This window comes from Oryzias melastigma, linkage group LG16 (assembly GCF_002922805.2).
Source record: "Oryzias melastigma strain HK-1 linkage group LG16, ASM292280v2, whole genome shotgun sequence".
Classification (NCBI taxonomy): Eukaryota; Metazoa; Chordata; class Actinopteri; order Beloniformes; family Adrianichthyidae; genus Oryzias; species Oryzias melastigma.
This window is the reverse complement of record NC_050527.1, coordinates 30849465-30858752: the sequence shown is the minus strand read 5'-3', so window position 1 is coordinate 30858752 and position 9288 is coordinate 30849465.

Below are 9288 nucleotides of genomic sequence, written 5' to 3'. Positions count from 1 at the left end.
TATCTGCCAGAATCTTCTTGAAAATGTTACTTTTAAGGTACTTAACAGCCATTACACAAGAAAATGTAGGAGAAGCAACACATTAGGACCAGTTTTTCACACTTAAAAGATAAAGGACTCTAATTTGAAGACTGAAACGTTCAAATTATTGACAGAGGAGACAGTTTGATAAAGGAGTAAAAAAAAAAAAGTTTATCATGTACATGTTAATAACCCTTCCCTCAACAGAGGGGGAGCCTCAGACACAATTTGTCTCCTGTTTGCCAGTATTGATCCAAAGAAGACCCAAACTCCAGCACGATTTTACCCTGTGACGGAGCTCCAAGAGTTTTCCTTAAAGTTCCACTCCAATCATCCTTTAATCAACAATAAAAGCGTTCCCAGTGGTCTTATGGGGGCTCCTATGCTCGGGAGTGGACCTCACCTCTGGCTTATCTCGTGCCCCCAGATGTCCCCCAGTTCCATGTGGATGAAGGATCATCTTTGCTTCTGTCCTTGGTAGTGGACCTCAACTCTGGCTCAACTCACGCCCCCACCTGTCCCTGAATCCCCGGTGAAAACCCACGCATGCACGGGGAGAACATGCAAACTCCACACAGAAAGGTCCCAGCTGGGATTCGAACCGGGGCCTTCTCGCTGTAAGGCAAGAGCGCTAACCACTGCGCCACCGTGCAGCCCACTATTTAGTTTAGCAATCAGCTATTGTTTATATTTCACGACAGAATTTATGTTATTGGATGATTACCGTTCTGAAGCACACTGAGTCTACCGTGTTGTAACATTGGACTATATAAATGAAACTGAATTAATTAAAGTCTGCCCCCACTTCCCCTCATCTATCTGACTCTCCCCTACCAGCTTCCAGCCCCTCACAACCCTAAATCTAACATTAACGGTGAAACAAAAATGGTGAGTAATATTGGAGCTATCCAGTTGTCCAGTTTTAACCAGATCCCAAAGGTAAATGAAGACGTTCATGGATCTATTTGTCTACAACTGGATGCATCTGAAAGGAGCGGAGCAGGGAGCTTCTGGTCTGTATTTTTAGGTTCCATTCCACAACTACAAGATTTTTCCAACATATTTTAATTTTGTTTCTGATTCGCCACAGTTTGAATAAAGAAATACTCCAAAATGCAAATTTAAGATTAGTTTTCATAAAGGGAAAAATACCACAAGAACATGTTAAAAATACCAAAAACGCCATTTTACCTGGAGTGGGTCTTGGAATGTGGATGTCGCACCTGGAGGATAAAACGAATTGACTGAATCTTGTTGAAACCACTTGGAAGAAAGAAGGAAGTCCTGTTACCATGACTCAATTTCAAGAAAGCGTCACCAGGAGAAATGAAAACCTTCACCGACAACATCCTTAAAAGTTTAACTCCATACACTCTGTAAAAGTTTCGAAGAGGGAGTAGTGGCTGTCCAAAGTACCTGCCCAAAATGATGCTGTTTTTCCCAGAGGTTCTATGTTTAAATGATGCCTGCTTTTAGTGGTGTTCATTTCCGAAAGGATTAACCCATTTAAAGAGTAACCGACAGCAGTCAGGTTAATCCTCAATCACTGTTGCGACTACTCGACTCAGAATGTGAGCGAGCATTTGTGAAGCCTGTCCGATTTATCTCTGCAGATATCAGACAAGAAGCAGCAAAACACAAATTCAAATCTATTTTGGCATGAGACTGAATTGCTTTTTCCTTGTTTGTCACAAAAGTATTCTTTGAAACTGTCTGTGTCCTGATGAACTGAAGGTTTGCATAATGAGTTGCAGACTTCTGTTTTGCATTAAAGTGAGTTGTCAATGTCTGAAAGGAATGAAAAAGAAGAAAAAAAGAAACAAGATTTGCATAAAGAGATTATTTGTTTCAATCTGGTGAATAGTCCATGGTTGTCATTACTTTCAGGAAGCCTTTCTTGAGTGTCACTACTTTCTCTATATTCACACTGATACTGAAGCTCCACTACAAATAACAGATGTGTACAAAATCACTTCTAATTAGCCTCAATTAAACAATATAAAAGATGAGACGATTGGCTTTGCTCTGAACTCCAAGAAAGCATCTTAAAACAGAACGAGAAAAGAAATCAATACAGTAGCTTCACTGTACTGTGAGCTTCAAAGATCCTGTGACACCATTAGGCATTACAGCTTTAAAATGAGGCCTGTACTGTCAACAGGTTAATTCGATTGTATGATCTTCGTCTCACAGCTCTTCTTTCATCTGCTAGACATCCTTTTCATTTTTGTTTTTGATCATATAAATGTGTTAAACAATCAGTTGCCAGGTTGTCAACCCTTGATTTGTTGGTTTTTGCTCTTTTTTTATTAGGTACCTAAAACATTTACTCTGAAAATATTAGATTTTTGATTGATATCCACATGGAAAAAAAATGCTTTTCCATTAATTGTTAAAATGAAGGTTTTATTTATTCAATTTACATACCCTTTCTAAAACAATGAATATCACAAAGAGTGTATAAATTTCCATAATTACATTCAAAAATTAAAAATTCATAGAACATAGATTTAGGACCCATTGTTTAATTGATTTCAAGTATTCCTTTGTTTATTTTTGGTGTTTCAGCTCATAAAACCAGAATTTCCAAAAGTTAGATTACTCTGGATAAATCTGCCAAAATTCAGAAGAATGTTTCAAATTGAGTTTCACTAACTAATAATTTAGTAAACTCAAAGTGCAGGTTCTCCAGATGTCAATAAATTCGTTCATTAAGATTCAATTGGTTCAGTCTGGTTCAATTGGGTTCAGTTGGTTCAGTCTTGTGCAAATGGTTCAGTCTGGTTCAAGTGGCTCAGTGTGGTTTAATTGACTCAATTTGGTTCAGGCGTGTGCAATTGGTTAAATTGGTTCAGTCTGGTTCAATTTAGTTCATTTGGTTCAGTCTGGTTCGATTTGGTTCAATTGGTTCAGTCTGGTTTAATGGCTCCTTTTAGTTCAATTGGTTCAGTCTGCTGCAATTGATTCAGTTTGTTTGGTGTGGTTCAATTGGTTCCATAGTCTGGGTAAGCCACAAAAGTTCATTTCTAAGGAGTCTGGCTGTTCACAGAGCGCAGTGACCAAGCAGATGAACCGAAAGTCAAACGGAAAGACAAAATGTGTCAGGAGAAGATGCAACAAAAGAGACCACTGTAAGCTTCAGCAGACTTTCAGGACAAGATTCTAGAACCTGCGGACATCCAGAAAGAGTGGAATGAGGATGAGCTACAGCTTAACAAAAACACCACATTCAGGATAATGGGCTACAGCTGTCGAGTTTATCGGGTCAAGACACATATGAGCCGGAAGAAATGTGTCAACTGGACCAAGGAGAAGAAGAACTGGACTGTTGGTCAGTGGTCCAACTCCTGTTTTCTGATTCAAGTAAAGTGTGTCTGTCATTTGGGAATCAAGGGTTTGGAAGAAGACTGGTGAGGAGCAGAACCCAAACTGCTGGAAGTCCAGAGAGAAATCCACACAGTCAGTCTTGATTTGGGCTGTAATGTCCAGCGTTGGTGTTGGTAAGGTCTGCTTTCTTCAATCCAAAATCACTGCAACTGTCCAGCAGAATCTGGACTCTGTCTGCTGGGGATCTGGATGGAGATGCAGATTTCATCTTCTAGCAACTGCCTTTTTTATTGAAGTATAGATGATGGACATATCATTTTAAAAATACTTTATTCTGATTGATTGATCATAATCTTTGTCTTTATCTTTTTGCAAAAACTGAACAGTAAATGGTGATTTCTCCACAGTAATCCAATTTTCTGAAATCTTGTTCTAGTGAGTTTTTACAAACTGGAACACGAATTTATGTAAAAATAAACAAATACTTGCAATAAATCAAACATTGGGCCCTGAATCTACATTCTTTGAAAGTTTATTTTTTTAATGGAATTATGTAAATTAATACACTTTTCCATGTAATTGTATTTTTTAGAAGGAGTCTGTATATCCATATTTGCCTCTTTGAAATTGTCTGGATACTATTTTCAAGTCGGGATTTAGGGTTGACACATGAAACAAATGCATTTTGACAGATTTGCAGAAATGGAAAAGTGCACAAAATCCATTTTTTTCCTGTATATTTTTTCCCTCGTCTCACCTCAAAACAGAGACTGACAGAAGGATGTGAGGATGAAAGAAGCTCTCATGTCAGATGACAATTCCCTCACTACTGTGGGTTGATATATCTACAGGATGATACTCTGCTTTGTTGTTTTCATTTGTTCCGCCATCCACATGCTTTTTTTTTATTTATTTGTTGCATTTTGTCCCATTTTGTGGTTAAGGTGGGATGAGAATGGCAGCTCTGCCACCAGTCTGTGCTTTTAATCTCCCCACACAGCATAACTGACTCATCTCACTGCCATCCCTTTTCCCTTTAACTCCTGCTGCTGCTCTTTTGTCCCACATGACTCCAGACAATTCTCACCTCCCACTCCGCTCACCTCTCCCTTCACACTCTTTGTTGCTCCGAACAGTTGAGCCCAGATCTACACCTGTACTCTGTCGTTTCGTTCCTGTTCTCCTTTCAGAGTACATCTCAAATGACTGACAAATACGAACGGCAAAAGGTCAAAAATGAAAAGTCATCAAATCAGTCAAATTAATCTTGAGGACACTTTTTCCTGAGAGATTTTAAACTGTTTATGTCAGAACCATAAATGTCAGACTTTACTGAGCCGTTTGAAATGACTCCAATTTGGACTCTCAAAAATCTCAGTAGAAGGTCAATTCAGATTTATTTGTCCTTTATGTAATAAAAAAGATATTTGGTTCCATAAACTCTAAGGACAACCAAACCAGAGCTGTTTTTTATTTAATATTTGTTATCAGGAGTAGCAGAGCGGGCACATTTTTCACTCTGATGATTAGCATCAAATCACAAAAGCTGTTATTTCAACCCAAAAAAACAACTTTACAGTAAAACTATGTGTGGGAATATTAAAAAATGTTGATTTGCAAAAACAAAATGTGCAATCGTGAGCTCAGACAATTAATGTGTGGCGCTTCAGTGGCTCCCTGTACACACAAACGCCTGAGAAACAGCTTGAGAAAAGCTCTTTTTTTATTTATAGAAGTGTCTCAGAGCACAAAATGAGGTCAGTAGGAATATGTTTGGGTCTTTTTGGGGATAAAAGAATGAGCCAGTTCAGCGTGGCCCTGACCTCTGCCCTTTGGACACTTCTGGGAGGAAGTGGAGCCAGGCCTTTCCTCACAACACCATCGCCTGACCTCATCAATTCTCCACAGATTAACAAACTCCAGTTCCCACAGAAACACTCAGGAGTTTTTTTTATTCCTAAAAATAACAACAATAATTCTGTATAGTTGGTGTTCTTAGTAAATCATTGTTGGAATATGTTTACACAAGTTTTATTAACTGTGAGTTTCCTTCAAAATTATTTCCTATAAACTCTTAAATCTGACAAAAATCTGTGTAACGCAGAGTGTGTCATATTATTAGTAGCCTAGTAATCATACTCCTTTAGCTCTTTCAGGCTTCATGGGAAAACAGGCTCTTAGCTCAGATCTTTCTACATCTTTTTTGGTTTTGATTTCAATTGGTGTGTTGACAGGAAATCTCTTCAGGCCACTGGTGCGTTCAACAAAAGCCAAACGTTGAGGGGTGGTGGGAACATGACACTTTTTATAACTTTATGATGCTACAGAGACAACCCTTTTTTAGAAATGGACATTTGAAAAACATAACATTCTGTGAGTCCCAATAACAAACAACTGCAGACATTTTTTATACAGCTGTATAAAAAATGTCTGCAGTTGTTTGATATGCAAAATCCAAAGACAAATTGTTCACTCAAATGACTAGTTTCTGATCACAAATTTGTGTTTTATGTGCACAAATTTGCCTTTTGTGCACTAATTTTTGTATGCATACGAATAAAAAAATTGTGCAAAAAAATAAAAATTTTGTGTGCAAAAATACGTTTTTTTATGCACAAAAATGAGCATTTTGTGGACAAAAAAAAATGCGTTTTATGTGTTCAAATCACCATTGTGTGTGCACAAATGTGTATTTTGTGCAAACAAATTAAAATTATTTGTACACAAATTAGCTTTTTGTGCACTCAAATAACAATTTCGTGCACACAAATTAGCTTTTTGTGAAAACAAATTAGCATTATGTACACAATATTAGCTTTATGTCTGCACAAATCTGCATCTTGCTAACAGAGTGATATTTTATGGCCATAGATTAGAATTTTTGGCTCCAAATGAGTAGTGGAAACAATACTAAAACACTCATTTGTGAGCACAAAAAAGTTGATTTGTGGGTTTTAAATACTATCCTGTGTGCACAAATGAGTATTTTGTGCATACAAATTAGCTTTTTATTTGCACAAATTAGCTGTTAAATGGGCTTTTAATTTTATATAAATCAAATTTTCTGTGCACATTTGAGTTTTATATGTCCAAAAGATTTAACATTTTCGCTATAAATGAGTTGTTGGAAAAATACTAAAATACAAATTTGTGCACAAAAAAATACTAATTTGTGGGTTCGAAATACTTTCCTGTCCGCACGAATGAGTACTTTGTGGTCACAAATTGGCATGTTTTGCGTCTTCTTCTCCACCTTTTGGCTTATCCCTTTCGGGGTCGCCACAGCGAAACAGCACCCACTATTTCGCAGCAGTGATATGGCAGAGGTTTTATGCCGGATGCCCTTCCTGACGCAACCATGTATTTGCTTGATTTACTTGATTTGCAAAGCAAAAAAGTTTAGAAATAGTTTGGTTGTATCTTAGCATAAAACTGGTTCTTGAACTCATGAAAACAAGTATCAATTTTTTCTTATTTTTAAAACTGAATTAATATGTTAGACACATTTTAAAACTCAGACAAGACAAAATGTGTTTTGTTAATATTTGAAGCAATAATACAGACAAATACATCAGTTGCATTTCCTCCCAGAGTGTTTAATTCTCACTGTGATCCATAAGCTTATGGAAAATGTGTGAATCTCATTTTCATGATTAAAATGTTTGGGTATTTTTGTTTCCCGTATGAAGGCTGGTGTGAATACTGTGAAGATGCATATGTTAGGTTTTTTTTTTATTTTTATTTTTTTTCTTTAGAGTTATTTGTGTTGTTTGATGTATAAGATTTTAACTCTGACATTGAAGCTTCAGCCTGTTTCATTTTTTGCTCCACACCACGTGGCTGTGGTCATCTGGATTTATTTTGTGGTTTCATTTGGTGTTTTGATTGTTAGCTTTTGTTGCTCTTTTAGCCCTCTTCTTGGCCCCTCTTAGTGTTGTTTAATGAGACTAGAAATCTGGGGTAAAGAGAGTAGTATGAGAATATCTTTTGTTTTTGTTATTTTTCTTAATCATGTTTCACCAGACTTTCCAGGGTGTTACCCCACTTTCTCCCAACAGTAGCTAGGATAGGCTCCAGCAACCCTGAAAGGGAATAAGTGTGATGAGTAAATCAACTGATGTTTCTTTAAGCAGGAATGTGTGTGAACTGAGGAAAAGTACAGTAAACAATTTAGGAAAACGTGCTATGTTGCGTCTGAGGCCGTATGTGTTGTTTTATTTGTGCTTTTGGAATGTTTTTCTGTTTCTCTTCTCTTTGGTTTTCTACTGCAGTAAAAGTTTCAGTCTTTCCTTGTTTTTTTTTTCCACTTCCTGTTTGCAGATTGGTGCCCAAATTGTTCGGCACTCCTGATTGGATGAGGGCCTCCAGCAGCAGCATTCAAATGGTGCCACATCATCTGTTGGAGGCCCCCCACCCCACCACTTTGGTCCTTGTATTTTTTATTTTTTTTCCGTAAATAAATTCACATCTTATTTTCAGCCTGGGTTAGTTTGTGAGAGTTGAGTCATTGGTAAATTTACTTCATCTTTTCTACCTTTTTTTTACATCCTTTACGCCCCTAGACGGGGTTGTTACAGCTAGCATATCTTACATTTAATATTGTATAAAATTATGTTCAAAGTGGTCAAAAGCTACAAAGACTTGTGTTCACACGTTGTTCGTATAAAGTTGTGTTAGCTTAATAATTTGAATGTGGTTTGGCTTCTTTTCATGTAATAAAGGCTCAGATCATACTTAGGTCCTCTGTCACTTCAAAAGAAAGAAGCAGAAACTTTTTTTGGTTACCAAAACTTTACATTAAGTTTAAACTATCTAAATGTTGTAAATCCGGAGCAAATGAAAAAAATGCTGTTTGAAAAAGTTTGTAGGTGTGACATGGTAACTACTATGGCATGCCACAAGCTCCTTGATCGGTTCCATTTTGGTGCATCCACTTGTAGACGAAATACGTCTTCGTTTTCCTCGTCTGATCTGGTATCAAAAATGTACGTCTGGACAGCTCCAACATTCCTCTCCGTTCTTGTCGCGCTGGTAGTTTGGGATTTTGTGGGGCTGTAAGCTAGCAGGAGAGAGTGTAAACAGAAGGATGGTGGGAAAGTTTACACAAGTTACTCCACAGCAATGGTCCCATCCAAATTAAAGTTCTATTGAACTCCTGCAAAAACTATGCCTGAGAAAACAGTTTTTTTTTATTTTGGCAAAAACTGTGACAAACAGAATTAAAAGACCATTAAGAACACTTTTACAATACATTATGAGATGATTGGTGACTGAACAGAATGGTGATTTTAATCCATACGTGTTTGATTGTGTCATATTGTAATCTGTTATTAGTGCCTCTGAAAGTGATTGATGGATTTACATGACTGTGGGTTTCTATGAACCCCACAGAAAGACATAAATGCAGCCTTCTGTCCTTTTGTTAGACCAGCTGTCCGGCCTGAGTTAGTGATTATGTGCTCTTTGCAAGAAGACAGCCTTGCTGACTGCAAGGATGAGTGTGCTGATTAAAGTGATTAAGTAGCATTAGTCAGTCATGTGTGCTGCCGACATTTATCCTCTGGGCTGGTTTTCTGGTAAAAATCAAAATGTGGGTTCAGTGAAAATAAAACGAGTCGACTCATCATGTTTGTTGAAAGCTTTTACTGCAGATTTGCAAGCGTCAAAGCACACATGACACTTTCAAGGTATACGTTTCATTCACATGCGACATGCGCTCTTCACATCACTTAGGAAACTACAGATGCTCTCTTCATGTGGAGTATTCCACCACACTGCCCTCCAGACTTTTTTAGAAAAACAGAAAACATTGTGAGAGATCGCGGCTCTGAGTTGAAGATGTCTCGTTTCTTCTTCCCTCTTTTATAGAATGAAATCATCATTGCTGCACTGAGGTAAAGATGTGCTGTGTGGAGGCTTGGCAGTTTCAGAAAGCAAATA